Source organism: Mesoplodon bidens (assembly GCF_964165515.1).
Source record: "Mesoplodon bidens genome assembly, contig: HAP1_SCAFFOLD_157, whole genome shotgun sequence".
NCBI classification, from domain to species: Eukaryota; Metazoa; Chordata; class Mammalia; order Artiodactyla; family Ziphiidae; genus Mesoplodon; species Mesoplodon bidens.
Window position 1 is genome coordinate 530,414 of NW_027671774.1, and position 26,925 is coordinate 557,338.

Below are 26,925 nucleotides of genomic sequence, written 5' to 3' on the forward strand. Positions count from 1 at the left end.
CAGCCCCGCCCGCCACGGCGGCCGAGCAGACAAGCCTCTCGGGCTGGTGTGTGCCTGAGGGCACCGGTCCTCTGTGCCAGAATCTCTCCGCTTTGCCCTCCGCACCCCTGTTGCTGTGCTCTCCTCCGCTACTCCGAAGCTTTCCCCCTCCGCCACCTACAGTCTCCGCCCGCAAAGGGGCTTGTAGTGTGTAGAAACCTTCCCCCCTTCACGGCTCCCTCCCACTGGTGCAGGTCCCGTCCCTATCCTATTGTCTCTGTTTATTCTTTTTTTCTTTTGCCCTACCCAGGTATGTGGGGAGCTTCTTGCCTTTTGGGGGGTCTGAGGTCTTCTGTCAGCGTTCAGTAGGTGTTCTGTAGGAGTTGTTCCACGTGTAGATGAATTTCTGATGTATCTGTGGGGAGGAAGGTGATCTCCGCGTCTTACTCTTCCGCCATCTTCCTCCGGGGTCCCGGTGACTATTTTTTTTTAAAATTATCATTAATTTATTTATTTCTGGCTGCATTGTGTCTTTGTTGCAGTGCGCCGGCTTCTCACTGTGGTGGCTTCTCTTGTTGTGGAGCATGGGCTCTAGGCACGTGGGCTTCGCTAGTTGTGGCACACGGGCTCAGTAGTTGTGGCTCACGGGCTCTAGAGCACAGGCTCTGTAGTTGTGGCGCACGGGCTTAGTTGCTCGGCGACATGTGGGATCTCCCCAGACTAGGGCTTGAAACCACGTCCCCTGCATTAGCAGGCGAATTCTTAACCACTGTGCCACCAGGGAAGTCCCCATAGGTGACTTTTTAATTTAACTTTAAAATCAACTTTATTGAAGTATGAATTACATTCAACAAGGTGTACCCATTTTAAGCGTGTAATTTGATAAGTTTTGACAAATGTGTATATCTATATTGTCATCGCCAAAGTCAAGATACAGAACACTTCCAATACCTGCAACAAGTTCCTTCTTATCCTTTTACAGTCAGTTTCCCAGGCCTGGCATCAGGCAACCACTGACATGCTTTCTTTCACTATGTATTAGTGTTTCCTTTTCTAGAAATTCATATGAATGGAAGCATACAATAAGTACCCTTTTGCACGTGGCTTCTTTGGCTCCTCATGTTGTGACTCATCCGTGTAGCTCATATTAGTAATTCATTTCTTTTTATTACTGGAATAATAGTCCATTGTCTGAATATATCTGGGTAACTTTTTCTTTTTTTTTTTCTTTTTTTTTTTTTTGAGATACGCGGGCCTCTCACTGCTGTGGCCTCTCCCGTTGCAGAGCACAGGCTCCGGACGCGCAGGCCCAGCGGCCATGGCTCACGGGCCCAACCGCTCCGCAGCATGCGGGATCCTCCCGGACCGGGGCGCGAACCCGTGTCCCCTGCATCGGCAGGTGGACTCCCAACCACTGCGCCACCAGGGAAGCCCTGGGTAACTTTTTATATTCTATTATCTTAATGCCTACTTGCCTTACTGTATTTTTTTCTATACTTTAAGGTGTCACACACCATTCTAAGTATTTTCATTCATCACTTGTACTCGGATAAAAAAATCGTTGCCTCAGACTTAGGGATTGTTTTAATTTTGTTGGTTTTCCAGTTTTCTTTCATGTTTTAGGTTTTTAAAAATGAAAAGTTTGGCTTTTTAAATTATAAAAGTAATATATACTTACTGTAAAAATTTAAGAGGGTAATACAGTTAACGTATATCTCCTCCACCGTGGGATGAACACCTTTAACATTTTATAGAACCTTCCAGACTACTTTTTTATGGATATATGAGTGAATATATATTTGTGTGTATGTGCATAATGGCCTCATACATTTCTGTAAGTTACTTTTTTCTTTAATAATATAACGTGTGTAACTGTGGGTTACTGCTGCTAGAACCCTGGTGTCCAAACTCCCAGGCCAAATCTCCTTCTACTACATTACACTACCATGGGGAAGCTTAAAAAAGAAAGGGAAAGTATGAAGGGTGATTTTTCCATAAATTAAATCAACTTGAAAAGGTGCATTTGGAGAGTCAGAGAGTACTGATATTGTTAGAAAGAAGAAAGGTTTAAAAGCTGGTTAAATCTCATTCAAAAAAAATCCATATGTACCACATTGTAAAAAAGAGAAGGAAGACAGCGTTCATGATTACTGGGCTGGCAGGGTAGGGGACAGTTGCATGCTGGGGGTGGCTCTCGTACTGGGTCTTCCACTCTTCACACTTGTGCTCGGCCAGGGCCAGGGACCGCTGAGGGAGATCAGAGGAGAGGGTGGTGCCTTGGGGGTTCCAGGGAGTTGTGCAGCTGGCTCCCTTGCCACCCAGACTGCCCCAGGGTTCCCAGCCCCAAGGATTATGGAGCATCCCCACGCCTGTTTGCTCTGCAGTTGCTGTTGTGCACGCATTTTCTCCTCCAGCACTTTCTGCAGTGTCTCCTTGGCCTTCTGCTCATAGCTGTTTTCCTGGTCTTCCATCCGTAATAGCAACTTATTCATTCCCCAAGAAGTGTATTTCTGTAAATTTGAGGCAATTCAACAAATACACATTGACCTACTGTGTGCTAAAGCCTGAGCAGGGATACAGAAATGAAAAGAAATTGGTCCTTGCCCCCAGGGCAGAGATGTCCGTAATCTGGTGGACCTTCTTCCAGGCTGGAGGCAGGCAGGGAGAGTCCCTCAGGTGATGTGAGAGGTGAGTGGGGATAAAAAACTGCCCTGGGCATGCTGGGCCTCCTCCCCTAGGCCTTCCACAGGCATTTGAACTCCGACATTTCCAAAGGGAAATCATCTTTCTAAACCTGCTCCTATCTCAGTGGCCAGCATCACCCCCCACCCAGTCTCCCAAACCCTAAACCAGGGAATCATCCTTGATTTCTCTCTCACCTTCTTCAAGGAATCAGTTCCTCATCAAGCTCTGTCAAGTCAGCGTCTTTAACGGCTCCTTCGTTACCTGTATCCTCTATCCCTACCGCCACCTCCTTAGTTCAGACCCTAGTGACACTATTATATGGTTTATATAGAGACTATGTGTTATCTTCATGCCTTGCCTCCCTTCAAACCCTTTTCAGTCCTGCAGCTAGAGGGTTCTTTCTAAAGCTTAAATCTGATCCCATCACAACCTGCTTAAATCTCTCAGTGGTTCTCAGTGTTCTAAGAATCAGGTCCAAACTCCTTGGCATGGTTCCTACTTACAAGCCCAGACTTTCATCTCATGCTGCCTCCACGCAAGCTGAACTGCTTGTAGGTCCCCTAAGCACTGTGCTTTTCAGCCTCTGCCTTTGCCCATAAAGCTTCTTCTGCTTAGAGTATCGTGACCCACGCTTCTCACCTGGTTAACTTCTACCCATGTTCAAGATTCAGCCCTAGAATCATAAATTCTGATAAACTTAGCCAACCATACCTACCCCCCGACTCTTTATGGATTAGGCAGTTTTACTGGTGTTACATAGTATCTATATTTCTGATCTATTGACTCATCTGTCTCCTTTAAGGGATTGTAAACTCCTTTGAGGCAGGGAGCATTTTTATTTTTGTATTTTTTGTATTTTATTTATTTATTTATTTATTTTTATTAGTTTCTGCTTTATAACAAAGTGAATCAGTTACACATATACATCTGTTCCCACATCCCTTCCTCATGCATCTCCCTCCCTCCCACCCTCCCCATCCCACCCCTCCAGGCGGTCACAAAGCACCGAGCTGATCTCCCTGTGCTCTGCGGCTGCTTCCCACTATCTATCTACCTTACATTTGGTAGTGTATATATGTCCATGCCTCTCTTTCGCTTTGTCACAGCTTACCCTTCCCCCTCCCCATATCCTCAAGTCCATTCTCAAGTAGGTTTGTGTCTTTATTCCCGTTTTACCCCTAGGTTCTTCATGACATTTTTTAAAAATTCCATATATATGTGTTAGCATACGGTATTTGTCTTTCTCTTTCTGACTTACTTCACACTGTATGACAGACTCTAGGTCTATCCACCTCATTACAAATAGCTCAGTTTCGTTTCTTTTTATGGCTGAGTAATATTCTGTTGTATATATGTGCCACATCTTCTTTATCCATTCATCCGATGATGGACACTTAGGTTATTTCCATCTCCGGGCTATTGTGAATAGAGCTGCAATGAACATTTTGGTACATGTCTCTTTTTGAATTATGGTTTTCTCAGGGTATATGCCTAGTAGTGGGATTGCTGGGTCATATGGTAGTTCTATTTGTAGTTTTTTAAGGAACCTCCATACTGTTCTCCATAGTGGCTGTACCAATTCACATTCCCACCAGCAGTGCAAGAGTGTTCCCTTTTCTCCACACCCTCTCCAGCATTTATTGTTTCTAGATTTCTTGATGATGGCCACTCTGACTGGTGTGAGATGATATCTCATTGTAGTTTTGATTTGCATTTCTCTAATGATTAATGATGTTGAGCATTCTTTCATGTGTTTGTTGGCAGTCTGTATATCTTCTTTGGAGAAATGCCTATTTAAGTCTTCTGCCCATTTTTGGATTGGGTTGTTTGTTTTTTTGCTATTGAGCTGCATGAGCTGTTTATAAATTTTGGAGATTAATCCTTTGTCAGTTGCTTCATTTGCAAATATTTTCTCCCATTCTGAGGGTTGTCTTTTGGTCTTGTTTATGGTTTCCTTTGCTGTGCAAAAGCTTTGAAGTTTCATTCGGTCCCATTTGTTTATCTTTGTTTTTATTTCCAATTCTCTAGGAGGTGGGTCCAAAAGGATCTTGCTGTGATTTATGTCATAGAGTGTTCTGCCTATGTTTTCCTCTAAGAGTTTGATAGTTTCTGGCCTTATATTTAGGTCTTTAATCCATTTTGAGCTTATTTTTGTGTATTGTATTAGGGAATGATCTAGTCTCATACTTCTACATGTCCCTGTCCAGTTTTCCCAGCACCACTTATTGAAGAGGCTTTCCTTTCTCCACTGTACATTCCTGCCTCCTTTATCAAAGATAAGTTGAGCATATGTGCGTGGGTTTATCTCTGGGCTTTCTATCCTGTTCCATTGATCTATCTTTCTGTTTTTGTGCCAGTACCACACTGTCTTGATTACTGTAGCTTTGTAGTATAGTCTGAAGAGGGAGCATTTTTAAAAAACTAAAATTATTTTTGTAGGCTTGGGGATCTGAACAATATTCAGTAAAGTCAAGTTTTAAAAATTAATACATTTGTATTTTTAGAATTTCTCCTGGCTTCAAGGTCAAAAAGAAAAAGACACAAGAGCAGCTTTGCAAATTCCCTGGGGGTCTTGCCTTTCCAGTGCTTTTCATTTTTACGCCCTGTGATTTTTGGGAAAGCAGGAGCCTTTTACTGTCGCTTCTGGGTTACCCAAGTGGGTAAGAGATAGTCTAGATAATGCAGATTTAGAGTTCAATATCAAATCATTTCCATTTAGCTTTGGAGTCATCTGAAAATTTGGATTTAAATGTTGAGTGGGTCTTATGTTCTTGGAATTGTCATTAGAAACCAGATACAGGAGTTACTGGTTGAGATCATACATGGTTATGTCCAGGTTATTGGACTTAACCATGCTGGTCACTGACCAGCTTTATCCCCCTTTGAAAACGAGTAGACTGGCATTCTGGATTATATGTCAGTCTCTTACGAGCTTGGTTGGCATTACTGAAAAAATAAAAGTTGTGGATCCGCAAACCCATAGACTCTATAGGCTATGTTCCCCTGCAGAATTCTAACTACATGGCCACCTTATCTTCCTAACATCAAGTGGGAGCAGTCTGGCCGGTCCATCTCGTTCTCTTGATCTTGAGTCCTCTGCAAAAGACATCCCCCTTTTCTGCACCAGCACATACGTCACAGCCCTGAAGAAAGTGTAGACATCTGAGATACGTTAACAGTGGGGGAGGGCTGATATCCCGTGAACAGACACATAGATGCCTGTTAGACCTGGAAATTGAAAACCAGAGAGGCTGGGCCCCACTGGTTTTCGCCCAGGCCACCAGCCACTGGTGTTCCCAGCAAAATGTTCCCAATGTGGGAGTTTGAGGAAGCAGGGAAAGGCAGGTGGTGTGAGTTTATTAGGACTTGAGGCCCTCAGCCTCGCACTGAGGCCAGCTGAACCCCCAGAGCGTGCTTCCTGCCCTCCTATGGGCTGCTACTCCTAAAGGTACTTGGTTTCAACAGTTATTTGTGCATCAGGTTAAAGACTGAAGGGAGAGGGAACTGCAAGCCTAAATTCTTCATATCATACGCCACCTCCCTTTCTCTTCTTATTATATAAGCAATTCATGTGAAAAACAAATAAGGCAAGCCAAACAAAACAAAATTACCTGAAATCTTGCTATCCAAAAGTTGCCATTAGTATTTTGGTGTATACTTGTTCCAGATTTTTCTTTATTTTTAACCCTTCATTAAGGCCATTGTAGTCTTGACAGATCATGCTGGCACAAGCACTTGAGATGAGACTCCTCTTTTTAAAATACTGTATTTGCATTTGGCTGAATTTGTCTCAGGCCCTGCCTTGCCTGGTCCCCAGCGTGGTGTTTTCTGCTGCAGTCTCTGTAAATTGGAGTTGGGGTGATGGGGCGGTCAGGCAGGGCTGTGTGTATCTGTGTCTGTATGAGGGAGGGCGGGCACACTTTCCAGTGTTTCTGGGCAACAATCAGGCACTCACTGCAGTTTCCTATCCCTCAGGCCTGGGCTGTGGAGACAGGGGAAGTACCAGGAAGGGGTGGACGACCCCGACCCAGCTAAATGGAAGGCCCAGCTCCGCTGTGCGCTCAACAAGAGCAGGGAATTCAACCTGATGTACGACGGCACCAAGGAGGTGCCCATGAACCCAGTGAAGATATATCAAGTGTGTGACATCCCCCAGCCCCAGGGCTCTATCATTAACCTAGGTGAGGCCCCAGCTGCTGGGGAGAAGGTGGACAGTGTGCCAGGTTCCGGGCTCGACCCTTAAAGCGATAGTCGACTTGAAAGTCGCCTCGCTTACAAAGTTGAAGACTGGTAAATAAAGCAAGAAATGCTGTCCCTAGAAAGAACCCAGAGAACAAAAGATATAAACTCAGCACAGTCTTCCTGCCCACCCAGTGGAACAGTAAAGCATTAGAAAGAAGAGTGGGTATTGAGTTCTATAAAAAATAACTTCTCTTGGGACTCAACACTGAGAACAGAGGCCAGGTCGTTTAGAAGAAGGAGGGCTTAAAACTTAGAAGGTCTGAGTTATAAACCTCGGTCTTTCTGTTTCACTACTTGTGGGACATTGAATCAAGTCATTCAACATTTTGAGCCTCAGCTTCTTCCACTATAAAATCTGGGTTCTCATCTTTCCTGCGTATTTCAAAGGCTGTTCTAAGAATCAATTGCCATGACATTATGAAGGCTATTAAGTTCTCTTTATAAATGATGGGTAAGTGATCATTTAATTTGTATGGTATTTTTCCTAGGAGAATACCACCCGATCCCTATATTTACTCAATGTTGAGCCAGTTCCGACTAAGAGCCAGATAATTTAGACTTGACCTCCAGTGAATCTAGTGAGGCTCTGCCATGAGGGAAGGGTCTGTCTTCACAGTAAGCTTATAAAGGAGAGAAGCTGTGCTCCTTGGGTCCTTAGAAGGGATGCGAATGTGTAGAAAGGGGTTTAGAGTAGGAATTAAAAGGTTTCTAGGAGAAGGGAGTAGGGTCTGCAGCTCCTGGATAGGGGAGGGGATGAGAGCTTGCACTGGGGCTCTGTAGGAGGAGCTGGGAGTGGGCTGCAGGGATGACAGTGCAACGTGAGCGCCTCACTTTTGACCTTTGTGTGTGTGTGTGTGTGTTTCTTGGGTAGGATCCACTGGATCTGCTCCTTGGGATGAGAAAGATAATGGTGTGGATGAAGAAGATGAGGAAGGTGAGCTGGACCAGTCACAGCACCACGTTCCCATCCAGGACACCTTCCCCTTCCTGAACATCAATGGTGAGTGGGGTGGGGGGTGGGACCGAGGCATGGAGAGGATGTAAGGGGCTTTGATTTTGCAACCGTTGACACCATATCCACCATTGCACTGGGAGCAGCGACCAGGCCCTGGGGCCAGGCTGCCAGTCTGTTAGCAAGTAGGAGTCATAGGCAAAGGCACTCCGTAGGCATAGTTATCCCAGTGGGGTGGCTTCTAGGCAGAGAGAGCATCTTCTGAATCTTACGTGATAATTCAGAGAAATTAAAAAATTAAACTCGTTCTCCATCCTGCATACAAATACACAAGCTGTTACAAATTTTGCTGATTTCCTTCAGGCCAAGTGCAGGGAGCATTTTCGTGAATTGTAGGCAAACTCTTCTGCTATTTCCCTCGGTACAAATTTTCTGTCACTGCCTTAACAGCCTCTGCTAAGGCCGTATCATGGGAAACTTGTGGCTCTACAGCTCTTAATACTAGGCTCTGATACAATTTCTCTACTAGAGACTTTTATCTTTTTTAAATTTATTTATTTATTTATTTATTTATTGTGGTACGCGGGCCTCTCACTGTTGTGGCCTCTCCCATTGCGGAGCACAGGCTCCGGACGCGCAGGCTCGGCGGCCGTGGCTCACGGGCCCAGCCGCTCCGCGGCATGTGGGATCTTCCCGGACCGGGGCACGAACCCGTGTCCCCTGCATCGGCAGGCGGACTCTCAACCACTGCGCCACCAGGGAAGCCCTATCTTTTTTTAAAATTGACTTTTTGAATTCAGCTTCCCAGGAAAGATGCGTTTAGAGGTTGGAGGGTCCCTGTGAGACAGAGCAGGTACTGCACCTCCCATTGCACGTTCTGAGGACGCTCAACCACAAGGTGAACTGCTCTTCCACAGCATCTTCCCTTGAACTTTTCACTGACATGCTCCTAGTCATATGACTTGCATTCAGTTGAGTAGCTTTTCACTACTTTTCTAAGTTCCATCTGGCTGCTAGGGTCAAAGGAGATACTTTTGCCACCTAGAAAATTTAGTATATGAAGAGGATTCCTGTAGGATTTTGCAGTCCCCTTCCCTAGGTGATGCCCCTTCTTTTGAGAATCAGGAAATGACTCTTATCTGTCTACTTGCCCTCCTTCACTTACCCTGTCATTTATAACCTTGCAACCAAGTGATGAGTAAAGACAACGATCATAGAGCTCTCTCAGGTTAATACTGCCACAGCTACATTCCCACTTGGTGCAATTTTAAGATTTGGACGTTTGGAAATGTGAGATCCTTTCCCAAATCTTTGGCTCACTCATTCTGTTATTCTCACCCCTTAAAAGGATGCAACCCATTTCCAGGATCATGATTTCCCTTTTTTTTTTTTTTTTTTTTCCATGTTTTTTTAAAGCTAATATTGTGTGTCCTTACGTTATGGGCCACCTTGGATCCTTTATGGAAACATGTGAACATATATTAAAAAATAAAAAAGTAAAATATGGCCCTACAGCCACACCGGGATTTCATTGCCCTGAGAGAGGAGTTGGGGTGCATCAGTGACTTCCACGAAGCCTATACTTTCAAACAGGCTCCGGGCCAGCCAGTTTCCGGCTTAAGCAAGGAGAATGTTCCAGCGGTAACCAACAAGGAGAACCTGGTGACGCCGGTCTCGACTGCATTCCTGGAGCCGACCCTGGGGAGCGACGGCTCTGCGGTCACGTTCGGGAAAACCCAAGAGGATCCCAAACCATTTTGCGTGGGCAGTGCCCCACCGAGTGTGGACGTCACCCCCACCTACACCAAAGACGGAGCTGACGAGGCAGGATCAACCGATGGCAAAGTTCTGAAACCGAAGCCATCTAAGCTGGCAAAGAGAATCGCAAACTCCGCTGGTTACGTGGGTGACCGGTTCAAGTGTGTCGCTACCGGACTGTACGCAGACTCCCGTCAGCTCAGTCGGGAGGAGCGGGCATTGCAGGTGAGCCCCCACCACCCGAATTTCAGGAGCCTGACCAGTTGTCAGGTTTTTTTAATGTGTGAAGAGGAGGGGGCCGGGGGTATGATAGGGCAGGACACTGGGCTGATTTGGTTAATGAAGCTTAGGATAATTTAAATGTTTGAAATGTGTCCAGTAAGGGGACGTAAGTGGATACTTTAAGTTATTCTGTAGATTTTAAGCGAACTCCACTCGAATGCTGATAACGGAAGTTTTAATTATTGCGAAGGATGTCTAAAAGACTGCATGACATTTACCTATCAATCGCTTTGATTTCTCTGCCGTTACTGTACGTTAACAAATATACCTAAAAGCGCTGCTTAGAATGCCTTACGTGATACTTGGTGGAGGTGTGTAGCGGCCGCATGTCTGTGAGATTCGTGCAATTTTTTTTTCCACCCAAAAAACAAACAAACAAACAAAACAAAAACACAAACCTTGCTTAATGGGATAGAGTATGTATTTAACTTGCTAGTGAATGATAGATGTTGTATAGGAATTTCCTTAAGATATTTTACTTTTAATTAGAAGACAAATAAAGCCAAATTGTTTTGCAATGTTAAGAAAAAAATTGGTTTATGCTTATAAAAATGGCTGAAGTTATCTAAATGATCCATTGAGTGCCCATTTTAATTACATAGATGGAAGGATTACAAGAGGACAGTATTTTATGTCTACCCGCTGCTTACTGTGAGGTCAATTCTTCAAATTTTTATTACTAGAATCTTCCATAAACCTTTTGAGTTAAATTTCATTTCCAAATATACAAAGGGAAGTTTGTGGGCCATGGTCGTCTTTATTCACTGTGCATTTGTTTTCTTTTCTGTTGTGTTTTTGTTTCGCTTTCTTTGCGTTGTGTTTTTGTTTTGTTTTATTTACCTTCGAAAGAGAATGTCTGTCTGTATGCCACAGTGTATGTATGGCTATATATACACACCACATATATCTCTACATACGTATGGCTTTACGAATAAAGAGTGTGTGACTAGTTACACATAGACACTCTTACGTTTTATCGTTCAATTTTAAAATATCTCAGTTGTATCATAAATTGTGGTTGGTTTTGGGCAAACTTTTCTTTGAAGATACTTTCCTTTAAGGTAAGGGCAGTGAAATAGCTTTGGTGGTAAGGTGTGTCTTTTTTCCATCTCCGTTCTCTTTGTAGCGTGCAGTGATGCGCTTCTCAGAGTTGGAGATGAAAGAGCGAGAAGGTGGCCACCCCACGACCAAAGACTCCGAGGTGCGCAAATTCAGCCCCGCTGACTGGGAAAGGCTGAAAGGAAGTCAGGACAAAAAGCCAAAGTCGGTCACCCCGGAGGAGGCCATTGCCGACCAGAACGACAGTGAGAGATGTAAGTGAACCCAGGCGGCTCGCGTGTGGTACCACGTCGGTGGGAACGGGGCGCTTCCGCTCCCAGTGCCGAGGGAGGTGAGAGGAAGCAGTACGCTTCCGACGGCCCAGCGTCTGGGTGCTGGCTGTTCGGAGAACGGGCTGCTCTGGCCACCCTTCCCAGCTGTGGATTGCAAGGCTGGCTGTCCTTTTGAGCGTTGCGGCATCCAGGAGTGAAGCACCTATGAAATGCTGTTTCCTGGCACGCGTCTCCTTTTTCCGGAGCAATGCTAGTCCTGTAGTTAGTAATAGTCTGATACAGTAGAGCAGAGGAATGGCAGTGCAGGACCTCCGGCGTAGCAGGTATGTGTTCTGTTGTGTAGCAGGTACGGACACGGGTTTTTGGTAGCAGTGGGATGACACTTGCAGCCAGAGCCAGACCCTCCAGAGTGACAGTCTCCTGTGGGAGGGAGTGGAGAGTACTCGGACTCTCCCTCCAGAGGCAGAGGTTTCGTTCACGTGCGATGAGGGCTGATGAAGGCCCCAGAGAGATGAGCATCATTGTGTTCTGTGGAGGCTCGTTTGCAGTCATGAGGAGCTGACACCACGCTCCCAGGCCGTGGGATCAGCGAGGCCGTTCTTCCCACCAGACGGCTGTGTTCTGTTCTGGAGGCCGAACTGGAGAGAAAGCTCGTGTTGGCCTCGAGTCACACTCTGCGGTCCCCTCGGCTGCTCCCCCACTGGGGTTGACTTCGGGCTTTGCCCTCGAGACTTCCTGGGCTAATGAGATGTGTTGGCAGCAAGTGGAGATCTTTCTCCCGCTTTCTTCAGTGTGCATGCTTGTGGCCTGTGGCCTGCAGCCTGCTCCGGACCCCAGAAACCTCACCGGTGATGGTGAGTGAGGGCACCTCGGTGAACGTCGAGGACAGGGTGGGCGTGCAATCCTCCTGAGACGGGACAGTCGGGGGTGGTGGGCACGTTTGGGAGGCCCAGGCCCTTGGACCCAGTCGTAGGGTCGGCGTTGGCCCGCACGCTTAGGTCGTGGGTGCCTGATGCAGTTCGGGAAAATTGTGGTCAGCAGCAGCGTGTGCTTCTCTCTGCTGCTTGGAGCACTGCCCTCCCCCAGCTCATCTTTGGGGTCAGACAAAGGCCTGTGGCCAGGGTTCTGGGTAAGCCACACCGGGACCGGTGTGTCCCACGTGGCTCCCGTAGAAGGGGATTTCTGGGGCTAGTCAGTGGCGGCCTTACCCGAGGGATGGGGCTCTTGATGTGCCTGGAGTAGACGATTCCGAGCTCCTCCCCCTCGGGATTGGAATGAAAAACGGAGGGTCCAGGCCACCCTGGAGTGAAGCAGCAAGAAGGCCTCCCTCCTTGCCTGTGCTCACAGCTGACACGCAGCCCTTACCCTCCTGAGTGGCCTCATAACTCAGCTCCTAGGGAAGTTTCTCAGAGAGATGTGGTAAAAGTGGGCAAGGCCAAGTTCACGGGGATGCACTTTTCTGAGGAGGGAATCTGCCTGTTGCGGGTGGATGGTGAGGGAGGCTGGAGGAAGGGAGCGGGCAGTTAACCGGCCTCGAGTCTTCTCGCCCTTTTCTCCAGCAACGTGGCCAAACCCAGGGTGGCCGCTGCCCTTCATGTCTCAGTGGCCTCACCCACCCTTCTTCCCAGAGACGTTAGTGTGCGTCCTTCCCAGTCTTTCCTGCTGACCGTGGAGACGAGAACTCGGTGTGGCTGATGGGGAGCAGGGCCTGAGCCCCAGATGATTCCGAAAGCCCCCTCCCCCCACCGCCTGCCTCCAATCTCAGACCGACCGACGGGTCTCTTCCTGGAGCACCCGGGACGTGGCCCAGTGAGCCATGAATCGCCACCATGGGAGGGCAGGAGAAGGGTTGGGGAAGGTGAGGGGCTCCGTTTGAAAGGTTGGGGCAATGGAGGTGGGTTCCCCACCCACCCTCTGTCTTGTAGAGACGTGGGGTTTGTAAATAGCTGGTCAGGAAAGGTCACCTGAAGGGGCCACTGTTCTTACTGCAGCCTCCACGTCCAAGGCCCAGCAGGTGTTCATTCCATTCAGCTGGATATGAACGGGCCTTCTTGTTCTTGGGCCATCACGTCTTCAGCTGATATGGGCTCAGGTCCTTCTCATGGGTGTCGGTGTGGCCGAGAGCCGAGCTGTGAGCACATGGGAGCTGGGGCGGGGATTTGGGGCGGGCATGGGTCCCAGAGAGGGTCCAGGATGCCTTCAAGATGCCTTCCCCCTTCTGAGGCAGCCCCTACCCATGGAGGGCCCAGGAGCTTCTAAGGTGGTGGGTGCTGTTTGCACGGCCCTGGTTGTCCTGGCGCGGGTGCATCTTGTTGCTGGGGGTTGTTTAAAAAAAGGAATTAACTTGAAAACACAGTGGCCGAGATACTCATTTATTCTTTATGATCACATGGGTGGCTGAGTGAAATTTTTATTTTGGAAGTTCACCAAATGAGTTTGGAGGTTCCTCAGACTTGGAAGTTCATCACTAGGAACCCTCAGTGGCATTTGAAGATGGGGCGGGGCAAGGAGGCATTGGTCCCTTCCTTCTCAAACTTGGAGTAACCATCTCCCTTGCGAACCACTTGGCTGGGACAGGCCTAGGTCCTGCTCAGTGGCAGTGCCTGGCCAGGAGCTGGAGGAAGGCTCAGTCAAGGGGCTTCATGAAACTTCTTTGCTCAGGGAACTTCTCTTCCAGCTGAGCACCTGCACGTTTGTAAACTACTTTGGAACAGAGATCCCCTGCACTCCTTCTGTAGCGGGTGTAACTTTGAACAAGGTTAGCCCTGACTGGAGGTGCTATTACAGTTAAGCTACAGAGAAGGGGATTTTAATCCTGGGGAGCCTTGCAGCGACTCAGAACCCTCTCACCTTGTTTAGGCCTCACTGGGCATGGCTCAACAGTGGTGAGGGTGCTTTGTTGCCACAGTGACTTGTAAATGTTGCTGTGGTGATGCTTCTGTGAGGTGATGCTATGGTACAACCATAATGAATTTGGGATATATGTGCTGTGAGTCATAAGACCATGCTGCAGGGACCACGTTCACATCTTGCTTAGACTGGGTGACCAAGGGCACATGGCTTCCCACTTTTAGAAGGGCCAAAAGTAGCAATGATGGCAAAGCCTGATGGTTAGGATCCCCGTGCATCTATTTATCTCCCCATCTCTTTTGCCCTCAAGGGTCATCCTCGTGTGGGTCGTGGTTAGAACAGTCTTTGAGAAGCTCCAAGTGACACGGAGCCTCTACCCCATAGCTGGTGGCCATGGGCATCTTGGGCAGTCGGGGTGGGTGTCCTTCAGGGTTATTACTGGCCTGGGTAAGGTCACACTAGCGTAAGGTCTTGGGGGGCCTTAGCTGAGGGGAATTGAGATCTTTGCCCTAAAAGGCTCTGGGGTTGGGGGAAGGGTGGATGGACCTAGTTTGGAAAAAGAAACTTTCAACTTGGACATGGGGGTTCTTAAGGTAGCCCTTCCATCCCTCCATGGATCCCCTCCCACGGAGCTTTTAGGGAAGGCTGATTGGACCAGAGAAGTCCAATGGTGTAACCAGCAGGGCTCACCTCTTAAAATTTCCTACATTTCAGGCCTGAGATTCAGGCTGGTCTGAAAGTCTTGGCATCTTTTGGTTAAAGGGACTTTTCCAGCCTTTCTCTGTGCTGAGCCCGGCCCGTGATTATGAAGCCCACCCTGGAGGGAGGCTAGCAGTAACATTCCCACTTTTTTTTTTTTTTTGCGGTATGCGGGCCTCTCACTGTTGTGGCCTCTCCCGTTGCGGAGCACAGGCTCCGGACGCGCAGGCCCAGTGGCCATGGCTCACGGGCCCAGCCGCTCCGTGGCATGTGGGATCTTCCCAGACCGGGGCACGAACCCGTGTCCCCTGCATCGGCAGGCGGACTCTCAACCACTGCGCCACCAAGGAAACCCAACATTCCCACTTTACAAGTGAAGGGGGCCGAGTTGTAAAGCAGCGCCATTCCTGCCCGAGTGTTTAAGAGGGTCACAGAGCAGCCCGAGTGAGAGTTGCAGCACGCCGTCTTCACCGGGCCTGCGGTAGCCTGGGCTGCATCACCCGTAAGCACAGGCCAGGAGTTTGGGGTTTCTCCTGCTGCCATGGCAGGAGACCCTCGCGGTTGGGGTGATTCCACCATTCCGGCAAGACTAGATGGGGATCTCTCCCACCTTGGGATACCCTTGGAGAAAAGCTAAGTGTGTTCCACCCTTGAGAACACAGGTCAGGCTAGCCCAGGCCAGGGTGAGGTTCATCCCCACAACTGGCTGCCATTAAATGCTGGGAATGCTCCCAAGAGAGGCTGATCAGGGGACCAGCCTGCTGAGCAGAAGTGGGAGTGATACTTGAAGTGGTCTAGGGAGAGGAGGAGGAATGCGAGCAGCATGTGAGGGGTGTGTCCATGATTTCATCTAGAAAAACGGGCTGTGGGAGCTTAGCTCAGGTGTTAACGAAATACCAAATTCATACACCCACCCCCACCCCCGGCCGGTGATGGACACAGGGTCATCTTCGGGGAACTCTTTAACAGCACAGTGATCATTATGGAATTATTTGTGTGTTAGAAACAATGTGACTAGCAAAGCAGTTGAACTGTTTCTTTGGCTAGAGCAAAAGTGAGGAGTGATGTTAGGCTGGGGTGATTGGAGGAAAAGCCCTAAGTGGATGCTAGATTGAGCAGAGGGGCAGGAGCAACACAGGCGGAGCTGAGGTGTGAGTACTTCATCCCTGCCCGCCGCACCCCCCCACCCCACCCCCACGAAGGGGGTTGGAGTCTTGTCTTTGAAATGTCCTTAGATGCTTGTTGCCTGGGAAGGAAGGCGTGGAGACGTGCCAGGTGGGTGACTGGTGTCACTGTGGGCCTTCTTCCTAGACAGGAAATAGGAGCAGCCCCTCGATGGCAGTGAAATGCTTTCCCCCCACGGGTGTGGAAAGAGGACAGACGGACTTGTAGCAATCTGGTTGAGTTCTTTGAAATTGCCCTTGACCCTTGTGTGTGCACCAGGAAGCCTTTCCTTTCCCTTTGCCAGGCTCCTCTTGCCTTGGTCTCCCCAGCTTCCCAGCCTCCCACCATTCTTTCCCTACCCTTTTTCTTCACCCTCGCCCCTGCTGACCCAAGTGAACATTGGTGCTATGTCTGTGTAGATGGCAGTTGGGGGCTATTTGGTCTCTTGATGACATCAGCCTTTTTTGTTGACTAGCAGCTGTTTCCATAGTCATTTGTAGCTCTGCCCTGATTGGTTGGATCTTACTGTGAGGTCACTCACCCCCCGTTGTAGCTCTGCCCTGATTGGTTGGATCTTACTGTGAGGTCACTCACCCCCCCTTTAAAAGTAAGCCACCTTGGAGATTTAAGCAGTTAGGGAGTGATCTCACATGCCTATAGACGGATGGTGTAGATGCCTCACCTTGACCCTTGAAGGATGGATTGTGAGTGGGCTACACGCCTCATTTTCTGCTTTCTTTGCTGGTTGTGTTCAGCTGTCCTTCCTTTGGGACGTCTTTCTGAGGGTTTTGTGCTTCCGGCGTGTGAGGCCCCTGGTCTCCAAAGGGGGGTGGTCTGTTGGTAGCAGATTGCCTTGGGCGTGGGGGTCCTGCCTGCTCCTGGTGACCTTTGTTCCCTCCTTTCCGGGTTGTCTCCCCTCCCCTAGGGGAGTGTTATGATGGAAGCAAACCTGACCGCTTTGAAGCCCCAGAAGACAGTGATCTTCCTGAGGATATGGACACGGAGCCCCCCAGAGAGTCCCCCGCCGACCAGGCGGCCCCGGACGCGTCACGCAGCCCCACCCTCCGGCTGAACAGAAAGCGCAAGGTGTCTGGCAATAGGAACCACACTGAGACCACTGTGCTCCCGGAGGACTCTCTGCTGAAAGCCAAGCGGAGACGGGTCTCCAAAGGTGAGCTCGGTTTGGCTTCGGGCCCGCAGGGCACCCTACGGAAGTCCTGGAGCGGAGCAGTGGAAAGTTCCAGTCCCACCCTGGATCCCTGGGGGGAGCCACTCACACCTCCCCACCCCCCACCCCCATCCCACCCCCCACCCCCCCAAAGCCAGGTGGCGGGGCTGGAGCCCAAAGGTGGCCAAAGGCAAATAGACCCCCTCCCGAGACTTGGTGACAAGTTCCAGCCAACACAGTGACCACACCCCTCCCCTCCCCCACCCCTGTTAGTGATGTGTAAGACAGTTTGTTCCCCGCACCACCACCCACGCCCCAGGGGGCTTCTTCATTAATTTGTAGTTATTTCTCCATTAGCTGACTGGCCTGAGAGGGAAATGACAAACAGTTCCTCTAACCACTTAGAAGAGCCACATTATAGTGAGCTGACCAACCTGAGGTGTGCATTGAATTAACAGGGCTCCATCCCAGAAAGCAGCGCCGCTTGCTGCACCTTAGAGAACGGCGGGAGCAGAGAGCAAACCTGGCCGGCAGGGCAGGAAGGAAGTGATCCAGGCGGTTCAGCCTGCGGTCACTCCCCAGGGCAATAGCATCTCCGAAGAGAAACCTGGCAGGAAAAGGGCAGAGGCCAAAAGCAACAGCAGCTGGTTGGAGGAGTCCCTTAAATGCAGTGACAATGAACAAGGATACGCACGGGGCGGGGGGCGCTCCTGGAGGGTGGATCACCCGCCCTCTGTGGGAAACGGCCCTGGAGGGGACCTGAGCGCCATCCAAGTTGACAAGAGTAACGTGTGGCGAGCGGGGAGTTTTCTTCCTGAGGTCCTTTCAGCCTGCACACTTCCTTATGGAATGGACAGTGAGGCGGGAGCTCGACTTCCTGGGCTGCTCCTCATCACCCAGCCCGCGGCTGGGCAGGAAGGGAAGTCTTGGGTGACCCCGGGCGCTTGTCAGTGCCCTCATTCCAGCCTCAGGCTGTCCGCAGTCGCCCTGTCCCGAGCACCCAGGCCCCCCACGGGTGGGGACGGGAGCGCACGAAGGGCTGGCTTCTGCCCTGTCTTGCGGCCCTTTGAAGCGACTTGCCATTTGGCGTTTCGTGGGTTAGCCTATTTGCCGGTTGAATGTGGGATGATTAACATATTAGCGCTTTGAAAACATAATTGGTATATCTTTAAAAACTGAAGCTGCTCCAACGATCAGTGCTAACAATGGGCTTTTCTTTCCTCACCGGCTACAACTGTGTAACGCCCGCTGCTTCTCCCCCTGACAGATGTGCTGTGCATGGACGAAGAAATGGATTGGCAGCCTTCGCCCCTGCCGCAGAAATACACCGACAACAGCGAGAAACCATCCGGGAAGCGACCGTGCAAAACCAAGCATTTGATCCCTCAGGAGCCCAGGCGGGGCTTGCCGCTGCCAGGGGACTCCTAGGTGGACAATGCGGATGGCAAGGTACCTCTTGCCCCTGGCTCTCCCCCGCCCCCCGGGCCCGTGCAGGCACATCCCGCCTGCCTGCTTCTCTGCTTCTGGGGACAAAGCTTTCCTTTTCCTGAACCCCTCCCCCCAAAACGTCCCTGCCCCTTCCTAGGGGACGTGTCTCCTGGGTGGTGGTGAAGTTTCCAGCTAGTAAAAATGCAACCCCTTCCTCGCGCCCCGCCTCCCCCAGACTGAGAGGAGGAAAAGTGCTTTCCTCCACTCAGGTTTGTAACTCAGGGAGGAGGCGAACCAGGCGGGTGGAGGAAGGACAGCCTGAAATGTGTGCGCTGCCTGGTTTCGTGATAGGTGACCGTCCGGAGATTTTGAAAGCGGCCTGAGCCCAGTTCCGGCTATGATCTTTCGCCGGCCAAGCAGGACCAGAAGCCCTTGGACTGTTTGCAGCAATTGTTACCAGCTTCCCAGGCCTCGCAGCTGACATGGTCAAGCTCCCCTCCAGAGACCACCCAGTCCCGCCCGATGCCACCGGAAGCGCGGAGACTTATTGTCAATAAGAACGCGGGCGAGACCCTCCTACAGCAGGCCTCCCGGCTTGGCTACGAGGTGAGCATCCTTGTGGGTGCCCCGGATCAGGATCCACCGGCTGCTGCTCCTTGGGTGGGGGACACACTGGCTGGGGATGGGGGGCGGGTCTCAGAGCCCAGCCCCCTCCACGTGGCGGGCTGGGCTGGGTGTTCCAGCAGGGTGTTTGCGTTGGCTCCCGCTCACACTGCGGGCTCTTTGGTGGCTTGTTCAGTCGTGGTGTGAAAAGAAAGGCAGGCCTCTCTGATGTTCCGTTCCCGTTCAGGCAGGCAGGCTGCTTCGGCCAGTCTGGCTCACTTATCTCTGATATAAAATCTGACCTAACCCAGGGCTTGGCGACCAGGGGAATTTTAATGAGCCCTTTTGGATTCTGAATAGCAAGAAGGAGAGTAGGAGAGTAGTTATTAGCTCTACTAACTTGTGCTGTTTGGGGCAGAGTGATGCCCCTGTGGGGTAGCGGGTGGGAAGTGTCTGTGCAGAGTAGGGGTGGGAGTGGGGCAGATCTGAGCAGTCTCTTTCTGAGAGGGCACGGGAGCCGAGGGCTGATGGGCGGGGAGCAGGGGTTGAGCCTTGCACAAAACTCCCTGTCCACACTGCTGTATCCCAACCCAGCACGGCTGATGACAGTGATGGCCTCTATTGCTAGAGCAACATAGAAAGATAGCTGATATCTGCCTAAGCCCGTGTGATCTGTAGTAACTCCTTTCACCCTTTTAACATGTTCACTTGGGAGTAACGCGTACTAGCCCACTCTCGGATGAGGAAACTGAGCCTCAGAGGGGTTAGCTGATACCCGTACAGGTAGCAATCCAGCAGTGCTCCACAGCCCACCACGCTCCTCAGCAAGACTGGCTCACACTGGAATTGCCCTTTTTACAGTTCAAAACCTCTGTGAGACAGATGACTCTCCATGCCCTGTGCAGTTCCCCCACCATACTTGTCAGTAGCAATTGTGATGTAATAGCCCACAGGGCAAAGGCATTTTTCTGTGCTGGCATCAGCCCTCTCTGGGAGTTGAATGGTGACAGTAAAACGCGGTTCAGCAGGCTGAGCGTGGAGGTGTGGCTGAGCACTGGGGTGGCAGGACCCAGGCTGGCCCGGAGCCCTGGCGCCCACACCCTCAGCCAGCTCTGTGCCCCTCTCCCCCGTCTCCCGTCGTGTCCCCCCACCCCGGTCCATAGTGCCGTGAGCCCTTGGAAGTGTGCCTGCCTTGGCCTTAAGGCATGACTGTGGGTGGGAAGTTGGAAGCACTAGGGCTATGCTTAGTTTGGGGTGTTTTGTTGTTGTTGTTGTGGGTTGAATGTGCTGTTGTTTATATCTACACGTCTCTTGGAGACCTCTCCTTTAGCTAGAGAGCACTTTCTGGTAGTTAGCGCAGTTACTTGCAGGTGAAGTCCAAGGAGCACCCAGTTGGTTTCCCAAGAGCTGAGAGCGGGCGCCTAGGAGGACAGAGCAGATGTTGCACATAGTGTTGAGCTAGACCCCCCCGTGGTTGAGAAGATAGTCTCCTTGCTTCCAGCAAACGCTGGAGGTGGGGGGGAGACCCCTAACCCCAACTTTTGGGTTAGGGTTGAGAAAGTAGCCTCCCGCTTCCAGCAAATGCTGGAGATGGGGGGGCGGGGTGCTGCTGCACCCGCCGTGGAGGGCGGGGCTCCGAGCCCCACCTGTGAACTTGGCATCATTTCCAGCAGCCTCCCTTTGGGACCAGAGACGTCAAAAGACCCTCGTTGGTCCTCTAAGACAGTTTCCATTTTGGTTTGGTGGCTCTGAGGCCTGGACCAAGGGGCACTTGATCCATCCTTTTTTAGGCTACCTGGCCTTTGATTGCACAGGAAGCCTTGGGAATGTTTAGGGTCGGATTTGTTTTTTTCTTCAAATGTAAATTTCAATATGTAGATTCCACAGATCACCAGTGTTGATGCTGAACATTGTGACAAGTAGATGAATGCTTTCAACTTTGAATCCAACTTTCTGGGATTTCTCTGGGCAGAATTTTAAATGTTGGGATGATGGCCCAGTTGGGAGATGTGGCAGCTTCAACCTTTTCAAATTGAAGGACAGTTTGCTTAAGCAGATAAGGGTGTGGTTTGGGAGGGTTTTCCTGAAGTTTTGTCTTCAGCATTCTTGGTTATTTTCTTCTGCTTAGCCAAAGATACCATGTGCAGTATAAAGGCTGTCTGAGCTTTATGTCATGATAATGTGGTTCTGGAAGTTTAGAAACACACTCTGGCTTCAGATCCGCGTTAAATAGATCACTTGCGTGGCCAAAGACCTCAAACCTTTCCCTCCTGGGAAAAAGGCTTCTATTTCTTAGGCTAAAACGCTAGTGTGCAACCACATGCTTGTGCCTTTAGCGGTGATGGTTAAATTTTCTATGAATTGAATAAGTCATGTTTTTTAAAAAGTTAATGAGGCATTTAATTAACTCACAACGTCGGGCTTATGGCCTTTATGGTTACATTTTGCGGGTAGTGGCATTCGGCTTATAGCCGCTGAACAGAGAGCTGTCCGACAAAAGCAGTTTGACTTTGCTCTGGAATGGCTGGGCTGCCCTTCAGACACTCCCGTTTATTTCTAGTGGAGAAAATAAACCAAGGAATGTGTTGCGTCGACAGACTCGCCCCGCCTCTTCACCTTTCAGTTAGAGAAAGTGCTGGTGGCGACGGTTGCCATCCATTTAGAGGCCATCACCCTCTTAGCTAGGAGAGTGTAGTTAGCCCACTTGACCCCCAACAGAGAAGGCCTGTGGGGTGCTCGTCACAGCTGGATTGCATCCCTCTAACTTGGGCCTTTTGAATCTTCCCAGCTGACCAGGTACCAAAGACCTGAGTTTTAGGTCTAGTACTTCATGTTAATTGAACTTGGGGTTTAATATCTCTGGGCCTCAGTTTCCAAGTGTTGAATGAGGATAGTACTACCTTCCTTTCCTGGTAGCTCCTGGGTTCCTGTGGGTGACAGAAGACGTCCTCATCTGGGGAATGAGAAGCACTGTGTAAACAGTGGGATCAACGTGGTTGAGTTAGGACAGCCCGTGGCAAAAAGTCTGACCTGGCCGTGGGGCTACTGCTGCCTTTGCTGCCATCTTCCAGGAGAAGAGAGTTGACTTACCCACCAGCTTGGACGGCCTTTCATTTCTAGGTACCCTTGAATCTGCCCTAGTAGTGATGAAGGTTTCCAGGTGAAGGCCATGATTGTCACAGCAAATAAACCCTGGGTTGAGTAAATTGATGTGTGCACAGCAGTTGGTGGCGTTCAGACCTGATCCCAGAGCCACGTGACAGGGCCTCTCCGTGGCTGGCGCACACAACTCATTAGCTTGCAGCCGTCCACTCAAGTCTGGCTAGTGAGGGCCTGCTAAAAGAGCAGCAGCTTCATGCGGTATCCTGGATACCAGGGCTCGGGGCAGGTGGCCTGGGAGCCCAGAGGATTGTGGGCTTTCTGGCAGGTTGGGATGTAAACGGAGAAATGCATTCGTGGCGTGCCTTTTCTCTTCCTCCTCTTGTTTTGGAAGGGAGCTGCTGCAGTGACCTGAAGTAACAGGGCACCAATGGCCAGGTTTACCAGCATGCCCCATTAGGTTCACGTGGTAAGCAAATGGAACATTCTAGTTCGCTCCCAAGTGAGTGGTCACCTTTGATTGGCGTGTCCTCCAAAGGGCATAAAAGGTTTTACAGAACCCATCTCGCACTTATGGGCGGCTAGAATGACCCCCGTTTTAGGTTTAACAGATGAGTTACCTGAGAGATGTCACAAGGAGGCCTGTTCTGACCCCATCCCATCCCCCCTTACCCAGCAGACCATGTGTTGGGCCACATGCACGTTCTGCCTACTCCCAGCTCTCAGAACCTGACGGCTCTCTGCTGGGCACGACTTACCCAGTATAAACAGTATAATGTGTTTTCTGGTGGCAGATGCTTTCGATGTGTCTGAAAACTTTCTTAAGGTAATAAAACATTGAATAAGTTCCTGCTCTGCTTACTGGGAGTGGTTCATATTAATATTTTAACAAGCCAAAGAAATAAGGTTAATAACAGTGATTCTAATGCACAGTGTTGACACAGAACATCTCCGGGGGCGGGGGTGAATGTTTTATTTGATTCTTGAAATGTGGAGGTTGCAGCCTGTGGTGTATCAGGTTCCTGTCATTAACTTGAGTAAATATGAGAATATTAGACTGATTCTGCCCCGAGAGGGTGGAGTGAGGCAAAATAGAGGGTGGGGTTATTGGAGGCATTTTGTGTCATTCCTCGAGGATGGAGGGAGAGAGCTTCTCTTTAACTCTACTTAACGTACAGACAAGAGCATCTGAGGCCCAGGTTCTGATTTGGGGTCTTAACAGGGGGCGCGAGGATGTAGCTGACCTGTGTGTCCCTGCTTCTCTAAGCTGGGGAATGTTCTCTGGCTGATTTAAGCTCTCTTTAAGTGTTGGTCATCCATACTTTTATCTAAACTTGTGTTATCGTCCACTGCCACTGACTGAACAGACCCATCAAGTGAGAATGGTCTGTGCTTGGCAATGTGTCATCTAAGATGTTAGCAGCTGTGACACTTCTGTACTGGTCACGTCGGCCCCTGGACTGAGGGCTTTCATCGCTATCCGAATGCGTCCTCTCAGCAGCCCTGTGGAAGCTTGGAGAAGTTCAAGGGTAACTTGCCCATGGCCAGGCCACTGGTGCAGCAGAGCCTTAGACAACACTGTCTGCATCTCCAAGCCCTTCTCACACACTCTCACCCCCGACCAGGATGCCTGCCGCCTGCCCGCGCTATGGTAGGCTTTTGGCCCCAAGGATGTATGCCTTTGAAAGTGGGCACCGCCAAGCTATGAGGAGGTCACCCTTACAAGGTTCACTGTATGGTTGTCTGATGGTATCTCCTCTCCTCTCCTCTCCTCTCCTCTCCCCGTAGGAAGTGGTCTTGTACTGCCTGGAGAACAAGATTTGTGATGTGAACCACCGCGACAACGCGGGTTACTGTGCCCTGCACGAGGCTTGTGCAAGAGGTTGGCTCAACATCGTACGACACCTCCTTGAATATGGCGCCGATGTCAACTGCAGTGCCCAGGATGGAACCGGGTCAGTGGCGGTCTTGCTCTTGGCCTGGCCCTGCTGGGGCATAGGCAGTGGTTCTCAGGGTGTGCGGGGAACCCCAGAAGGAAAGATGGAGAGTGAGTGCCATGTAAGCACACTGGTGGTGGAGTCCTCTAGAATGGAATCGGACAGATATTTCTGGCAAATTTACATAGAACTTTAAAACTCTGTGACACTCTTATGGACAGAAGTCCCTGAAAATGTTGAGCCTGCATGAATAATCAGGGGTGTTCTCTTTTAAGACCCTGGACTCTTCACCAGCGTCTGTTGAATCTCACTCTTGAACATATATGTGAGTTGAAAGTTGCAGGAGTACAGACAGGTCCAGTGGCAACTGGCTTGATAGGACCTGCCGTGTCCACCCACATCCCCGGGCCTGGCCCCCACTCTGTCCTTGACCTCGGTTTATTGGCCAGAGGCCCAGGTCTGAGTCAGCCCAAGCATCTTCCTGGTTGTACCTGGGATGCCACCACGAGGCAGGGCACTGGGGCTTTCCTGACGGTCATAACATTAGCAAAACCGTAAGGTATTTGGTGGTTCGTGGTTTCCAAATCGCATCCTTTCTGGATGGGACTGCGGACAGTGTTCCTGACCCCAGCGGACACGGGCAGGAGGACTCTGTATCCTCCTGAGAACTCGCCCTGCCTGTCGACTGCTTCTGGGCGAGAGGGTTGATCACTCATCTCCAAGTTGGTTTCAGGAGAGGTTCCACTTTGCCCCCAGTTTCTTTGACAAACTGCACTTTTTTGGGTTTTGTTTGTAATGGTATAACAATGGCTTGTCGTATCTGCTTCCGTGATGCTGGGATTCTTCCCCCCACCCCTCCGTACGTTACCTTCTTACAGTCTGTCACTATTTAAGTTCATTGGAAACGTTTTCATCTAGGCCTGAGTTCCTCCTTGGGCCATGCATTAAGAGAGATTTGCATTGAAGAATTAGGCCTGAGATGGTCCTTTCACCTGTCCCGTAAAGGGTTATGTGTTGAAATAACAGAGTAATTTGTCGCAGCGACCGTACACTCACCTCCTCGGTGAAATAGCGCGCCTACGAGGCTTGGCCGCACACGCTCGATTTTGCCCCGTGTCCTTAGAAGCAAGCGTCGCGTGCACGGGTGTAATCCCCCGCACCTCTCCTAGGCCTCTCCACGATGCTGTCAAGAATGATCATCTCGAAATTGTCCGCTTGCTCCTCTCCTACGGTGCTGTTCCTACCCTGGCTACGTACTCAGGTAGAACCATCAAGAAAGTGAACCACAGCGAACTTCTGGAGAAGTTCTTAACAGGTACGGCAGAGGTCAAGACACGGTCTTGTTCAAGCATCTAGACGGTGACTTCACAGCCTTTCACCTGGGTTCCCCCTACCCCCACCCCCCGTTTACTCTAAGTGACCCTTTACTGGGAAGAGCGGCCCAACGTTAGTCTGTCAAAGAAGAGATACGTACTTTGAATTTTGCGAGGTGGGGGGCTGGAAAACTCTTGGCTAGCCAGGCTAGCTTTTGTTTGGCAGGCTGGGGCGGTGAGGCGGGCAGTCCCTCAGGAAGGCGGGTGGACGCGTGGGGAGGTTTCAGTCAGATACCTGGAGGCGTGTGCAGTGGGACTTGTCAGGAGGTGACACCAGCCCCAGCGTGAGATGTTCCCGAACTCCAGCAGCATTTGCCTCTTACCAGCAGGCGTTATCTTGTTTCTCTCTCTCTCTCTCTCTCCCCCTCTCTCTCCACACTGTTGAAATAACCTGCAGGCTCCTGACGACGGTAACCCCGGTTGCTCTTCGGAGTTCTCTGGCAGCTGTGTGTGTGGTGAGCAGCCTTGTTCGTTTCAGTTGGGCTTGTGGGGGTGGGGGTGGGGGTGGGGGTGGTGCTGTGAGCAGGGCTTGCTTGGGAAAGAATTTTTCCAGGGTCCTTTTTGGAGAACAGCTGAAATCTTGCTCCAGCTTACTGACCTCTCTCTTGTTTGCCCCCCCGGTTAGAACCAGATGATGAAAGTGGTTACGATGTTTTAGCAAATCCCCCAGGACCGGAGGACCAGGATGACAGCAACGAGGCCTATGGTGACCTATTGGAATCTGAATTTTCCGAAGACCCCGTTTTGCCGTGTTATAACGTCCAGGTGTCCGTCGCTCAGGGGTGAGCGTGGCCAGCGTGTGGTCGAGAGCCAGCCCAGCTGCTCTGTGGGGTGGCAGGAGTTAGAAATCCCCTTCAGCAGATGAGGGTGGATGGGTTGGGGGGTGAGTGAATTCCTCACCAAGTGTCCACCGACCTCACATAATGCAGTGGAACTTTTCCAGAAAAGTTTGGGGGATGGGAGGGCTCCCCAGCCAACTGCCCTCATTGGAACACACCCCTAGAGCCCAAAGGACACGGGAGTCAGCGACTGCAATTGCACAGTTTCAGTCACTAAACTCTTGGGGAAGGGATCCTCCCCAAACGGCTACCATAGGGGCCTTCCAAGGTGCGTGAGGTCCACGGGACAATACTGATGTGTACCCTCTTCTCGTATAAGATTAGAGAAAGCCGTATGTGGCACCTGGGATCTTATGTGTCTTCAGATTTGCTTAGATCGAGTCTTGTCCCCACAGTCGGGCCACTGTGCCTCATGACCAACCCTTCGGAGTGAACACATCAGGAAACCTTGCTCTGCTGTGTGTTGACCCCGGTGCTTAAGGAGTAGCATCCTCCTTGGACTCTGAGGCTGGGACCGTGTCTGCCTTTGTGGTGAC

At 50.4% G+C, this 26,925-nt stretch overlaps 2 pseudogenes across 2 annotated transcripts in view; one reads left to right on the forward strand and one right to left on the reverse strand.

The window, feature by feature from the left end:
• The window catches only part of LOC308611089 (centrosomal protein of 78 kDa-like), a 727,725-nt pseudogene that overhangs the window by 530,213 nt on the left and 170,587 nt on the right, over positions 1-26,925 (reverse strand). The window lies entirely within an intron of this gene.
• LOC308611086 (BCL-6 corepressor-like) lies at positions 7,867-25,533 on the forward strand (annotated as a pseudogene). Its single transcript has 9 exons — positions 7,867-7,906; positions 9,275-9,841; positions 11,025-11,211; positions 16,868-17,113; positions 17,468-17,894; positions 18,378-18,559; positions 18,890-19,144; positions 24,029-24,195; positions 25,347-25,533. The product of its transcript is annotated as a BCL-6 corepressor-like (transcript).